This window comes from Alligator mississippiensis, chromosome 2 (assembly GCF_030867095.1).
Source record: "Alligator mississippiensis isolate rAllMis1 chromosome 2, rAllMis1, whole genome shotgun sequence".
Lineage (NCBI taxonomy): Eukaryota > Metazoa > Chordata > Crocodylia > Alligatoridae > Alligator > Alligator mississippiensis.
In genome coordinates this window covers 140803414-140818481 of record NC_081825.1, presented here as the reverse complement: position 1 = coordinate 140818481, position 15068 = coordinate 140803414, and positions in this window count along the sequence as shown.

Here is a 15068-nt window from a genome sequence, read left to right as displayed (position 1 = left end):
ACAACTGAGCCCTATTGGGAATCAGAAACTAGGCATTTCTCTGCATGCTGCCTCCTAAGGAGCTTTGTACAGTAGGCATCCTCAGAGCACCCCTGATGCACAGTGCCAGGATGGGGTTCCATGCCTAATCCAGTTGCATCCACCATTTACTTTTAAAACACAAGAGTGGGGGAAGGAGGAGTGATGGTGCTACTACTCCACTTTCATATAACAGCCTCGTGGGTACAGCAGTAAACCAGGACATAAGAAGTTCCTTCCTCTGCCTGAGGGGTTCAAACCCAACTCTCCAGCAAGTTCTCCAACCACAAGTCTACAGGCCATTCTGGAGTAGAACACTACCCCTTCTAGTGAATCAGGGCCATTGTGCAGAAATGGGGATGCACTGGGCCCAAGGGAGGGAAGGATGGAGGGACCACAGCACAAAAGGGAGTGTGATGCTAGAGCAAGCCTAGTGGTCAGGCCTGTCACATGGGAAAGAAAGGGAGGTCCCTGGATTCCATTCCTTCCTCAAGGACTTGCTCCATATAAAATGCATAAGAGGCATGAGCACTTTTGGTAGCCAAAACCAGAACTCAGGACTCTCCTCCCCATGGTGCCCTAACTACTAAGCTACAGTCATGGTCTCTCTTGTGTTCTCTGCCCCAGTGAATCTCATTCTCCCCTGGTTCTGGATTGCTAGTGGAGGAGAGTCCTTGAGCCCAAAATAAGGGCCAATGTTTAGGCACTGTCCCATGCTCAGCACTTCTTCTTGGCCTGCTCTAGGCAGCTCCCTGCTCAGCACCCAACTCCACCCTGACCTTTCCCATGCATTGTGCAGAAAGCATTCATGCCTGACGCATCAGTCTGGATTCCATGGTGGGTGCCAGACAACCCAAAGCTGGCATTGCAACTCCCAAGTACCTTCCTGGCTCTAGTCCTATATCCTTGACTTGACTGTAAGATCCAGTGCCAAATTTGGTCAGGCAACATTAAGTCAATGCCTGTCAGGGCTCCTCGATCCGAGCTTCTGCATGGGATGCTATTGTTCACCTAAAGCAGTCTCTCCCACAGAGCTGTTCTTGATGGAGAGAAAAGGGGTCACACCAGCCTTGTAGTAACCACAGTTCTGTATGTAAAGCTCAGCTGTTCTTTGTGCATATAGCTACAAGGACCCCACCAAATACTGCAAGTCAGACACGTCTACACATTCATTAATGCACAGTAGTTACTGTGCATTTACTTTAGTACTTGCTTAAAGAAGTACTAACTGAATGCATAACTTCACAGTAGTGCCAGCACATGGGTTTTTTTATGATGCTTACTGTGCAGTAGCCTACTAACACATGCACAGTAGTGTATTAGCATGGTTTTTGACCTGCATGCTACTGTGCAATATTATTAGGCTACAGTGCAGTGTCTTGTATAGACATGCCTATCAGCATCTCAAGCACCATAGATGGGACTTTTCCATGGGCAGAATGATGCTGTGTGGCATTAGGGCATCAGTGGAAGACAGAGGTAGGACCAGCAAGCCAGTATCAATGTTACAGCCAATATCAATGCTATAGCTTTGTTCAGTGTGAAGTAGGCCAGAGGTGTGACAGGTGTCTAAGAAAAGGCATTTAGATTTGCTGGGGACATTAAGACAAGATGTAGTCTATACCAAACCCACCTCTCCAGCAAGTACCCCAACCACAGCACAAAAAGGAGTCTATACCAAAAAAGGGTAATCTGAAATCATTATTCCAGCAAGCCTTCTGGTGGAGGTAAAACTTGCACCCACAAGACTGCCTACACCGTACACCATCTTGCATTACTTTATATAGCCTTTGTCAACACACCAGAAACACTTTCTTAGGCAACAATAACATCTCTTGTTATACTATTAGTTTTAATCTGTAACAATAGCAAAAACAACATTCTGTATTTATTTACCATCAATCATTTTAATCACCAAGACATCTGTAGCTCTCAATAACACTGTTTAAAAATGACTGCATGATAATAATAGAAGTTGAAGGTAGAAAAACACATTGAATCATCAAATTTGTTGTCCTGTGGAGTCAGGGATTAAAATGCCTATATCTAACTTTCATTTGCCCCAAAAAAGGTATTAATTAATAACAACTGTGGATATTGTAGATCAGGTGTGCTGAACTTTTTCAAAGGCTTAGCAGTTGTACCTGGATAGGAGTTTTCTATAGCTGGCAGTGATATATATATATACCCTGATGAAACTTAAATTTAAATCTAACAGTCATAGTGTGGTCTGGCTTCTACAATTACACTGCATATTTCCAACACCACATACTTTCTAATGAACCATGTCACAGGAGCTGTCCTGGATCAAAGATGTTGTTAAAGCACAAAAAGAACAGTATCACTTGCCCTGTACCAGACTTTCTCTGCAGGCCTTTGAATACTTACAGCATTTTGCATAGCCATGTATTTATTCAGTCTTGCTTCCTTGAAAAGGAAGAAAGGTCCAGAATATTTGCATTCCCTTCCACCACTCAGAACTGCAACTAATACTCAGATGCTCACAAGGTATGATGATGAACTTTAGATTACTATCCTCAGATCAGTAATCTATACATTTCTCAATTGAGAAGTATAATTGAGTTTATAGAAAGATTATTTCATGAGAGCAGTGCATTTTCATGTTCAAGTTCTACACCCACATTCTCAGCTTATGCTAATTGGCATAGCTCCACTGATTTCATGCTGAGTCCCACCAGCTGGGGGTTTAGGCCCCTTACGTGCTCAGGGAGCCTAAATACTACCATCCTTACTTCTTAAAGTGGTAAGAGAAGAGGAAAGACATAAGTGTTAAGCTGTTATCTGTAAGTGTTTTATACCTTTTCTTTTCAAAGTACTTATCTCCACCACAACAACTTTGCCAATCATATCAGAAGAATAAGTCATCTTACATCAAATTGTGGAAGATTTTCTAAACTGTATCTTATCACTTGAAGCCCTGGAAAGCTCTGTTTTTCAGACTTGTAATCTTTTTATCTCTAAAACCACTAGGAATGGGATTCAGCAAGCGAGTCCTGAGTCTTCCCTTTGCCCTCTTGTGCATTCATCACTTTCAGCCTTCCTTAAAGCCAGTTATCACAATTCAGAAAGGAAAGCTATAAAAATGCTTTCAGAACTTGAACTGATCAAAACAAGCCTATAACGTATGCGGGCCGGGAGCAATCTGGGGCCCTTTTGTGCGCGCGGGCTGTGGCCAGCAGCCCGGGCATGTGGGGTCGGAGAAAACAGGTGGCGAGCTAGAATTAGTCACGGATGCGTAGTGGTTGATTCAAGATTGTTTACTTACACCGAAGATGGTCGCGGTGTAGGCTGGACAGTTTTCCAGGCACAGCTCCGATTAAATCCTCATTTGAGGACTATGACAAGCTCTCCCACGGAGTGGTTGAAGCTCCGTGGATCCTTTTGCGCACAGAGAAAGGGATACGTCGAGGATTGCGCTCGGCAATGGGGAGAGGCTAGAGGCTGATCAGACCTCTGTTGCCTGCTTGAAATGCTCTGGGTCCGATAGGCTCCGCAGCACTTAGAGATCTTCACACAGCGTGAAGATCCCTCCTCCTGGTGTTCATAGAGTCCTCCAACTTGGGGGGAAACCACTCAAGCTTTTTATACGGCTAGCAAGCCAATCACTAGCCCCCACGTGTGCATAATTTAGAACTAGCCAATAATGTGGCTCGAATTCTAATACAAATGGCGGGAACTCTTTGCAACGAGCATTTCTCAGATGCAAAAAGAAATGCACACTGCAAAGAAAGCTACAAATTTGGTGGGAAAATAATTTAGCAGTGCCAAAGCGCACACAAAACAAAAATCACAACTTTGGGTTGTGACATAACGTTTGCAGAATGAAAAGTAGTCCCACAAGGTTTGAAAATTTCCGGGACAAAGGAAACAAAAACATGCTATTAAAAGAGGGGTAAAAGTGAGTGAGGTCTGAACTCCCTGGATTTGTAAATACTTTGGCCATCAGGTTTAACTACAGGGTCTAAGCAGGCACATGCAAGTAGCCTGGTTGACCTCACTTCACATTGTGGCAATGTCAAGCAAGCACCACTGAGCTGTCCCTACCATGCCAAAGTGTTCATGCTCTTATGTTAGATAAAACTGTGTTTTAAGGTCAGCTTTAGACCCCTTAGCTAATTACTACAGGGGCAGTTTTGTTGTCTGGGGGCGCATCTACATGAGATGTTTAACGCGCATTAGACTAACTCTATTGCACATTGGCCCAGCTGGCAAAAACTGTGCTAATGCACAGTAGACTTAGTCTAATGCTCACTAATGTCACCTAAAAAGGGTTCATCTGCACTAATGCACAGTAGAGCCAACTACAGTGCATTAAGTTAATACTTGTTATTACGGGTACTAAACTTAATGCACCATAATTATGGCACGTTAATGAACATGTAGATGTGTCCAGAGTGTTTCACCAGAAACAGAGATTTCAAAGGGGATTCAGCTATATGGAGGTTTGACAAGTGCCTTATTTCATTATTAAAGCCTTTTGGAATCACCACCACTTGACCCAGTGCTACATTTCTTCAAGGACCCATTTTTAACTAATTTGAAAGTCGAACTAAATGATTTACTTTAATCCTCAGTAAACTAATTCCGAACCCAAAATGTACTGCACTCTGGGCAATGATGCGCAGTATTCTTCACTGTCACTATGCAATTTAGGTGCCCATCGGTCAAACAAAATCGCCTTTCTAATTGATACGTATGCTTAAAGCCTTTCCTTGCACAATTTGACAATGAAAACTGCTTTGGGACAACAACATTCTGTAGTGTATAGACTTCCTCTGTGCCTTGCAGAGGTACTTTATGCTTGTCATCGTCATAGCACTTCACAAACACCTACGTTGCTCACAGCTCCACTGTGCAACAAGTTTTCTTGCTCTCTTTTTACAGAGGCAGAAGCAGTTAAGACTTGTCCAGGCTCATCAAGGGGAACTAGTATTAGAACTAACATTAAAAATAGCATTTTCTTGGCTGAGAGTTTCTGCTCAAACCACACCCCTGAGAGAATTCTCTGAAGTCCAACCAGTTGGGCTCTGTGCATCTTACAGAGGTTTTCTCTATTGACTTCAATAAGATAGATATCACAGCAGCCAAAAGAAATGTTGCCCATCTCTGTAGGAAGTCTTACAGTTCATTCCTTTTCTGAAAGGCATGTACCCATAAACATCACCTGATAGCAAACTCCTTGCAGGTTGAGCAACACAGAAAATGACAAAATAACCTATTATCAATCATGCTGACAGCAGAGGCCACATTAAGAAGCTGGCATCTCTACAAACCTTTCTTCTAGAAAAACTATTGATCTCTCCCTGCTTTGTTCACTTCAAGCAGGTTTAAAATACTCTAAACGTACATTCTGGTTTTATGTTCTGCTACGCTTGCATAGTCATAGGGAACTTCTGGGACTCATCTTTTTCTTGGGTTTAATGTTCGAGTTTTAATTAGTCTTGCTAATTATCTGTGAGCATGCTAAAAATAGCTGGCATTTTACAAAGCCTTCACTTTACTGTGGGGAAGGAAAAAAAAGGCAAAAGGTCTAACTACCCCTAATTCAAAGTTGTGACTCAGGCAATCAGCCCTGATGAATGCATCAATGCATTCAGGGAGTCATCAGTATGTGTGGTCCTTTCTACTTCCAAGTGTAAGAAGGGACTATATTTCTATACTGCCTGTGCAGTTCAATGCTGTGAATCACAGGGTTGATTTCAAACCAGTGCCAACCCTGGCCAAAGGACCCTAGTTTAGGTGGGTGGTCTAGCACATCTACCAGTCCAGGTTGCAATGTAAATCCTCACCTAATATATACTATTTGCCACACCTCTTCCCAGCCTGAACTCCAGCCAACCCACCAAAGCCAAGGTTCATTGTTCTGCATTGAAAAGAGCCCCTTGGACAGCCTGGAACCAAGAAGGTGAGCTCATTTTCTGCCCACCTTGAGCTAAGACCCCTTTCCTGGTATTCCCCCAGGCATCTCATCAAGCAGAGATCTCTTAAGGTAGGGTCCTTCTGCCATCCTTATGTAAGGTACCCACTCCCAAACAGCCCTCTGCATGGAGACAATAGTCAAAGCTCCATCCATGGACTTCAGTGGGAGCAGCTGAGCTCACCCTGGCACACTTCTAGCTGCCCCAGCTGCTGCTGCCCCACGATTGTGGCAGTGGTGTAGCTGTGGGTTCACAGGCTCAGGCAGCCCCTGGCTACATCTGTGGAAGTCTCCTCAACCAGAAAGGCTAGAAATGTATTCCCACATTCCCCACTGAGCCATTATTAAATGAATATGCAGGTTCTTCAGGGGATGACCACACTCAGAAGAACTCACTCAAGGCAAGCAGGTTTTCAAGCCCTGAAATTGTTACTAGTGAACCATGAGGGAACTTACTCTAGAAGAACACACAGGAAATGTCATGCCAGAAGACCTGGGTTTTCTCCTGAGCCAGAAGTGCTCTGTAACCCCAAGCAGTTGAAAATCAGAGAGGACCATGGTCAGTAGCAGGAGAATGAAGCGTTGTTCCACATCTGGCTTGGTTATGAGAAAGTTATGGAAACTGAGATGTTTCAAGAGAAGATAGAATGACAGACCAGGGACTTCTGGTTCCCCAGTCAGGGTGTGATACATGAAGCTCTGTTTGGGGACCTCAGATTGCTGTGCAGTGTGGAGGGTGTTTGGTTTTTGCGCATGTTTCTAGGCTTTGCTGGTCAGCACATAGAACCATGAAGGATTTTTTTCCTCTCCTCTTGTTATGGGTGTTGGGGCAAGGATTCACCTTCCTAAACAGCATTGGATACTCAACGTTGTTAAGGCTGGGGATTTTTTTTTTTTTTTTTTTTTGGGGGGGGGGGGGGGAGAATAGCAGTACTTCTGCTAGGGTTTAAAAAATGCAGAGGTTCCTGGCTAGAGGGCCTTGTTACTCCACTCATGGTCAGATCAATCATCACATTTGGGTCTAGGAAGAAATGTTCAGGTTGGATTGGACCCTGGGGGTTTTGTCTTTTTTCATAATGGGTGGCATGGTCCTCTTCCTTGAACATATTTGTGACATATGTGAATGTGTTGAATCAGCACATGTGAATCTAAAGTTACTTTGTGTTGAATCTGCTAATGCCAGAGTAGGTGTAATTTCACTTTAAGTACATTTGAAATCTGGCAGTATTCTTTCCTACATTTGTGGCTGGAGTAATTTATTTATGAAGTTTAATTTATTTATGACAAAATATAACAACTGGCAACAAGGACAAGATCACATAAGTGGGGCATGTATTAAAAGCTACAAGAATAATCTTCTATTACTGTACAGGGCATGGTGAGGGGGTGGCTCCCTGCCACTGTGGACAGCCCTCAGGGAGACGGGGGGGGCGGTACGTGCCCCCCCCAAGATTTCTGCACAGGGCAAAGGCAGATACAGGCTGCCTGCTGCAGGCTCAGGGCTCCCCACCCTGCTGCCATGCCCCTGGGAGCCCTGTGCCACCATGGTGTGGTAAAAATATAGCATAATCTATATTTTCCTGCTTTTATAATTGCTTCTGCATATTTTCACAATTGCTTTTGCTAAGGCATATATGCTAATGATAGATTTATGAGTAGCACAAAAGCTTCTGCAGACAGAGCCAGGAACAGATGCAATAAATAACTCCTTATGAGAGATAAGAGGAGAGAGGCAGGGAAGATGCTGAGGTGGAGAGACCAGACCCTGACCGAAGGATGACCGCGAGGGGCTTAAGAACTGCCCCTGGGAGGGGATTTAAGATGTAAATGAGATATATATGTAAACCGTCATAGAACATGTAACTGCTAGACATACGATGCGAGACGTAATGCTAAGTCTGCCAATAATTGCACGATACGTTGAAATCTATTGTTTACCTTGGCTATAAAAAGAAGTTTCAGACCCAGTTTGTCGTCGACCCTGATCTGAGTGGCTCAACTCCTGGGTCGGTCTGTTTGCAAACAATAAATCTGAAATTGGACCTAGCCTGTGTGTGACTCTCTCCTGGGGCGGATTGGACAAGCCTCCAGGGGCACGAAACTAGCCATTTGTGCAACAATGGCAATGTGCCCCCTGCCTATCTAGCAGCAGAAGGGACAGTGGTAGCATGGAGCTGTACCACCCTCCGCTGCCTGTCAGGTAAAGGTGTGTGTAGCCAGCATGGGGCTCCCAGGGGAAGGGCAGCAGGGTAGGGAGCCCTGAACCTGCAGTGGGCAGCCTGCATTCACCCCTACTCTGCTCCACTCCAGCCATGCCACCAGCAGAGGCAAGGGAGACTGGGGAGAGTGGGGTGGCACATGTCCCACCTTTACATTTAAAAAAGGTTGTCACCCTTCTCTCCCCTGTCCCTTTGGCCACAGGAAGGGCTAACTCACAGTTTCTCTACTGCACTTGCAGTCCTCTAGGAGACAGGCACTGCTGGCATGAGCCCCAGGCACCTCCATAAGCTGACCCACTGATTCTCTCCCTCTCGACACGCCGCTCTCACTTGCAGCCCTCCAATGTCTAGTTTTCAGCCCACTGCTCTGTCACTTCCTTACTAACCCTGCCTGTGTTCCCTGGGAGCCCTTTTAGCTGCCTGGATGCCAGGCAGTTATCTGCCTCAGCTGATCCCACTCCCTAGGCAGCCTCTAATCAGGTTCTGCTGCCTGCAGCTGGGCTAGTCCTCCTTGCAAGTCTGCAATCAGTTGCTTGCTGGCTGCAGCCCCTGAAACCATGCAGGCCCCCTGAAACATACAGCCTGTTACAGGCTGCTTATATTGGAAAAAATGGGGTTTATGATAGCATCCTGGAGAGCTGACCTGTGTATATAGAGTTCCTGGCACAGTTTTTTTTGTAAGAAATAAGATTTCTCCATGGAAACATGTGGCTGCATTACTGAGTTTTTAATGGAAGGAAGAATATCGTTTACTTTGGAGCCTGCTCATCCTAGAAAAGTCAGCAAGCAAAACCTTAAAGGAATTTGTGAAAAATGTCCAAGAGCATCTAGCACCTAATCCATTATTTATTGCCAAAAGGTTCAGGTTCCACAACAGAAATCAACTTGAAGGTGAATCTATTTCTTCTTTTGCAACAAGAGTTGTAGAAATTGTCCAAACATTGCAATTTTAAGGATGGGCTTAATGGGGCCCTCAGAGACACCTTTGTATGGGATCTACTTAATACAGCCATACAAACGAAGCTCTTAACACAGGAAGAAATCTAACCTTGAAATGTTTTATTGAGATTTCATTAGCTATGGAAGCTGTAGCAAAGGAGGCCATAGAATTTCATGGAAGAGTACCTATGGAAATATGAATGAATCAGTTATTAAATATGCAACCAAAGAGCCTGTGCAGGCTGCAGCCTGATGTATGCTATCCATGTGGAAAAGGATCTCACACACCAACTAATTGTTGGTTTAAAGAACACTACTGTCAAAGCTGTAGTAAAATAGGACATATCCAGGCAGTGTGCCATGGTAAGAGGAGGACAAAAAAGGAGAAAATGTGGTAAGGTATAAGAAAGAAAATAAAAAGTATGTGTAATATATACTAAGGATAGAGTAGCTAGTCTGGGCCTATATCATATGAACAAAGGTGATGTCAGCCATCTGGCTGACACCCCAGAGACAGGCTCTGTGGCATTTGTTACCTCATATTCCAAATATCAAAAAAATGTCTAAAAATATTAAATTAAAAGAGCAGAAGGCATTATTTAAAACATATACCAGAGAGATCATGCCAAAAGAGGTGATGTCAGTGCCTGTAGAAGATAATAATAAGCAGTGCATCTTAGACTTACATGGGATTGTGAATGGTTAAGAGATTCCCCTGGACTGGAATTGTGTAAAGATGCTTCAGGCACTTTCAAAGGTCCCTGCAGAAACAGTTAAACAACAATTAGAAGGCGTATTAAACCAGGCCTCTGACGTGTGTAAGGCAGGCATAGGAACTTTAAAACACATCAGAGCTAGGATAATGATTAGATGAAAATGAACCGGCCAAATTTCACCAAGCTTGGCTAGTTCCTTACAGCCTGCATGCCAAGGCAGATATGGAATTGGACCACCAAGAAAGAGAAGGCATACTTTCAAAAGTAGTCTGAAGTGAATGGGGCATACCTATAGTGCCAACTGATAAAAAGTGATGCAGTAAGGACATGAGGGGACTTTAAGGTTACGAGAAACACTGTACTGAAAGTTGATAAATATCCCCTACCTTGAACTGAAGCTATCACTGCCACATTAGCAAGGGAGGTCCGAGGGGGGAGGGCAGAGATTTAGCAACATTGATTTAGTATAAGCTTACTTACAGATAGAAGTAGAAGATTCAAAAGGTTACCTTAGTATAAATATATGCTAAAAGAGTTATACCAGTGTAATAGATGAGTGTTCAGTATTGCCTCTGCCCCTGCTGTGGCAACAAGCCATGAGTCAAGTGTTACAAGACATTCTAAGAACACAGTGTTATTTGGATGACATTTTTCTAACCGGTGGAAATGATGAAGAACTGAGAAATTCAGACATCTAGAAAAATACAGGTTGCAAGCGAGTCTTTGGAAAAACTGCATTTTGCATCATGAGTCAGTTGTTTATTGTGGACATATTATCAACACAAGGCCTACACAAATTTCAAGACAAGATTAAAGCAGTAAATTTGTACCAAACCTCGCAACTTTGTACCTTTCAAACTGGTTGGTGCAAATGAACCACAATTGGGTTTGGTCATGTGCATGTCAGAAAGCTTTCCTAGAAAGAAAAGGTGACATCTGATAGGTTGCTTCTTCACTTTAACCCATCAGTGCCTATGGAGCTAACATGTGATGCATCCCCATATGGCACTGGGGCTGTTATGTCACATACTATGGGCGATAGTACTGAACAGCCTATAGCAGAGGTTCTCAAACTGTGATCCACGGACCAACACTGGTCCACAGAAAGGAGACCTAAAGCTAAAGCTGACAAACATTACATCCTGCTTCCCAGAACTTTGATCAAAAAACAGGCATATCCATCGCATTAGAAATCTAAGACTACTGATATTAAAATCTGAGTTGCGTGCTTTGATTTGTAGAACAAAAAAAAGTTTATTAAGTGGTCCACCAAGACCCTCAGCAATTTTCAAGTGGTCCGCGAAAAAAAGAGTTTGAGAACCACTGGCCTACAGCATTTGCATCACACTCACAGCAGCACAATGGAATTGTGCACAGATAGACAAAGAAGCTTTAAGTCTGGTGTGGGGAGTGGAGAAATGTAACCAGTATCTACAGTGGATAAAGTTTACATTGGTCACAGATCAATGGGCTTTAGTTTCAATTCTCCATCCTAAGAAAGGAGTGTCTAGGAAATGTGGCATGTGCAATAGGCTCTCTTTTTAACTGGTTACAGTTATGGCCTTGAGTACAAAAGAATAAAGGCATATGGAAATGCTGATGAACTCTCTCATTTACCAGTAAAGGAGCCTTCTGGAGTAGAAATCCACTGAAATTATCCACACAATTCACTGAAATTAACATTTCAGCTGGAGTATGTCCCAGTCACCTGTAGTGTGATTAGGCAAGAACCCAAGAAAGATCCCACACTGGCACAGGTATATGAAACAACCCTAAAAGTTTAGAAATATATGAACAATCCTAATTTAGCACCCTATTATGTATGCAAAAATGAATATCAAGGATGTGTCATGAGGGGTATTTGGGTTGTTATACCTAGCAAACTGAGCACAAGATTTTAGAAGAGCTACACATAGGGCACCTAGGAATCATAAAAATGAGCCATTAGCCAGAAGCCTTGTATAGTGGCCAAGTATGGATCAACAAATAGAACCCCTTGTTAGACATGTATGGGATGCCAATAAGTACAGAAGATGCCCAAATTAGCACCATCACATGCATGGGAATGGTCATCCATTCCTGGCAATGGCTCCATATTGATTTAGCAGGACCATGTCTAGAGATGATGTACTTAGCGGTGGTAGATTCCCACTCTAAGGGAGCATCCAGACAAGTGCACGTGTGTCTCATGCCCCATCTCAAACCCCTTTGAGAGGGGGCAAGAGGCACATGTGGGAATAAGTTTGCTGGGGCTGCAGGGGGTGAGGACCTGGCCCAGACCCATGCGGCTCGCTAGTCCGGGTTTGCACCAGAGCAGGTCGCACGACTCCGTGTGACCCGCTCCAGTGTAAAGCCAGACCAGTGAGCCATATGGGGCTGGCCCAGGTCCTGCCATGTGGCACCTCCCCATAGGCACAGCAGGGCAGAGGCAGGACCCAGTGCGGCGCTGGGTACCATGTGCCGAGCCAAGCCGGGTCCTGACGGCCCTGAGGCACGTCTGCCACCCGGCCGAGCTGGTCTCGTGGTGGCAGGACCCAGTATGGCATGTGGAGACCGCATGCTGGGCCCAGGTTAGTCCTGCCGCCCTTGGGGTCTCTCTGCCACCCGGCCAGGCCATTCCCATGGCCGGGCCGGCCGGGTGGCAGGAGAAGCCCCAGGGCTGGCTGGGCCCGGCACATGGTCCCCACATTTTGCGTCAGGTCCTGTCACCATGACACCGGCCTGGCCAGGCAGCAGGAGCAGCCCCAGGGCCGGCAGGACCTGCCTGGGCTCGGCACATGGTCCCCCCTCTGCTGCTGCGAAAGGTCAGTTGCAGGCCCTGAGCAGGGGGGGCTGTGGCCCTCCAGGGTGCCTGGGACCCTGGGCAGGGGGGCTGGGGCCGTGTGGGGGATAGGGGCTGTGGCCCTCCAGGGGGAAGCTGGGGCCCTGTGGAGGGGGGCATTCCATGTGCGGGGGGGGGGGGGCTGCACCCTGTGGGGCCAGGGGACCCACCCCTCCTGAGCAGCCCCTCCACAAGTTCCCCCACACCTACAGTCCCCCCTGCAATTGCCCCATACCTACCCACAGACCAACCCACATCTGCCACACACCCACCCGCCTTCCCCTACACCCTTTCCCACCCCCTTCCTGCAAACACCACATCCCCCCATCACACACCCATTATGTGTGAAGAAAACCAAAAGCACACATCAGCACATATAGGTATTTAGAATTTATTTTATCATGATGATAGAGACACTGGTAGGCTTCCATATTGCTTTAACATTGTAAATATACCAATAAAGCATTATCCAACTGATCACTGTCTCTCTGTCTATAGATGTGTGTGTGTGTGTGTGTGTGTGTGTGTGTGTATAGAGTGGTCTTGTGTTTTAATTGTGGAAGAACATGGATTTTGGGGTATTTTTAAAAATGGATTTGGGATGCTGCAGTCCAGCTGGCACAATGGGTAGTGTCCCCAGGTACCGATTGGCTGGTACCCAGAAGCTCCTGAGAGCAAGTAGCTCTGAGCTGCTTGCCAGGGCAGCTTTTTGTATGGATGGGGCCAGGACAGGGAAGCTTTTTATACTTCTGGGGACAGCACAGGTGCTGGCCCTGGGCTCTAGCTCCCCCTGCCTGCAGATCTGGGAGGAGCCAGGGCAGGGTTATTTGCCCTAAGTGGCACAGTTTGCTACACAACAAAGTGCATGTCCGAGCACATGCACCGAGGCAAAAAGCCCCGGCTCAAATTTGCACCGCTTCTATTTGAGCTGCTGCAAGTGCACATGGTTGCATGTGTGGACATGCCCTAAATAGCCAGACATTTTTTGTATATGAAAACCATTACAGAATTACAGACAGTAGAAAAAACTGTGAAGTCTGCTTGTGAGGACAGGATTGCCAGAACAAGTTATAACTGAGAACAGCATCACTTCTGCATCAATGGTCTGTCTGAATGATTTTTGTCTAGGGTAGTTGCATTAAATGATCTCCTGAGGTCTGTTCCGGCCCCAAGATTTTATAAAACTGCCCCATACTCAACCACAGAATTGCCCTATGCCTCCAGTTCTATACTTGCCAAAGTACAATAATGATAATGGCGCCTATCTATGGAGTGCTAGGAGGCTTCTAATGGAAAGATGAGATGAATCTTATCAGAAAGAGACTGTCTTAGCAATCTCAGTGGAGCCTGGATCATTTTGGTTTTAGCCTAACTCTAACAAGAAGTCCTTTTTTTAAATACATAGGGGGCAAAAAGAAGATACCCGGTAACGTGGGGCCTCTCCAAGACACACTAGGAAATCTGGTTGTCACACCAGACGACAAGGCTAACCTATTTAATGATTTCTTTGCCTCCATTTTCCTAAGCAGAAACCAGACCAGCTGTCCACCAGGACCCCCTCAGGCCCTGGGTGAGGCGCACCCAGGCCTAGGGTCAGTGAGGATCTAGTCAGGGAACTTCTGGAGGAACTGGAGGTATTTAAATCAGCTGGTCCTGACAACCTCCACCCCAGAGTGCTGAGGGAATTAGCAGAGGTCATTGCAGGACCCCTGGCACGGCTTTACGAGCGCTCATGCTGCTCTGGTGTGGTGCCAGATGACTGGAAAAGGGCCAATGTGGTTCCCATTTTCAAAAAAGGGAGGAAGGAGGACCCTGGGAACTATAGGCCAGTTAGTCTTACCTCGATCCTGGGTAAGCTTTTTGAGAGAATTATCCTGGCACATATCCGCGAGGGGCCAGCAGGGGAGGTTATGCTTAGGGGCAACCAATATGGGTTCATCAGAGGCAAGTCCTGTCAGACCAACCTGGTGGCCTCCTATGATCAGGTCACAAAATCCTTAGACGTAGGGGTAGCAGTGGATGTAGTCTTTCTGGACTTCAGGAAGGCCTTCGACACTGTCTCTCACCCCATTCTCATTAAAAAACTAGGGGACTGTGGCATCAACACCTACACAGTCAAATGGGTCACTAACTGGCTGGAGGGCTGCACCCAGAGAGTGGTGGTGGACGGATCATTTTCGACCTGGAGGGATGTGGGCAGTGGGGTCCCCCAGGGCTCGGTCCTCGGACCCGCACTATTCAACATCTTCATCAGCGACTTGGATGAGGGGGTAAAAAGCACCCTATTCAAATTTGCTGATGACACTAAGATGTGGGGGGATGTGGGCATGCTGGAAGGGAGCAATAGACTGCAATTGGACCTAGACAGGTTACAGGGGTGGGCAGATGGGAACAGGATGGGTTTCAACACTGACAAG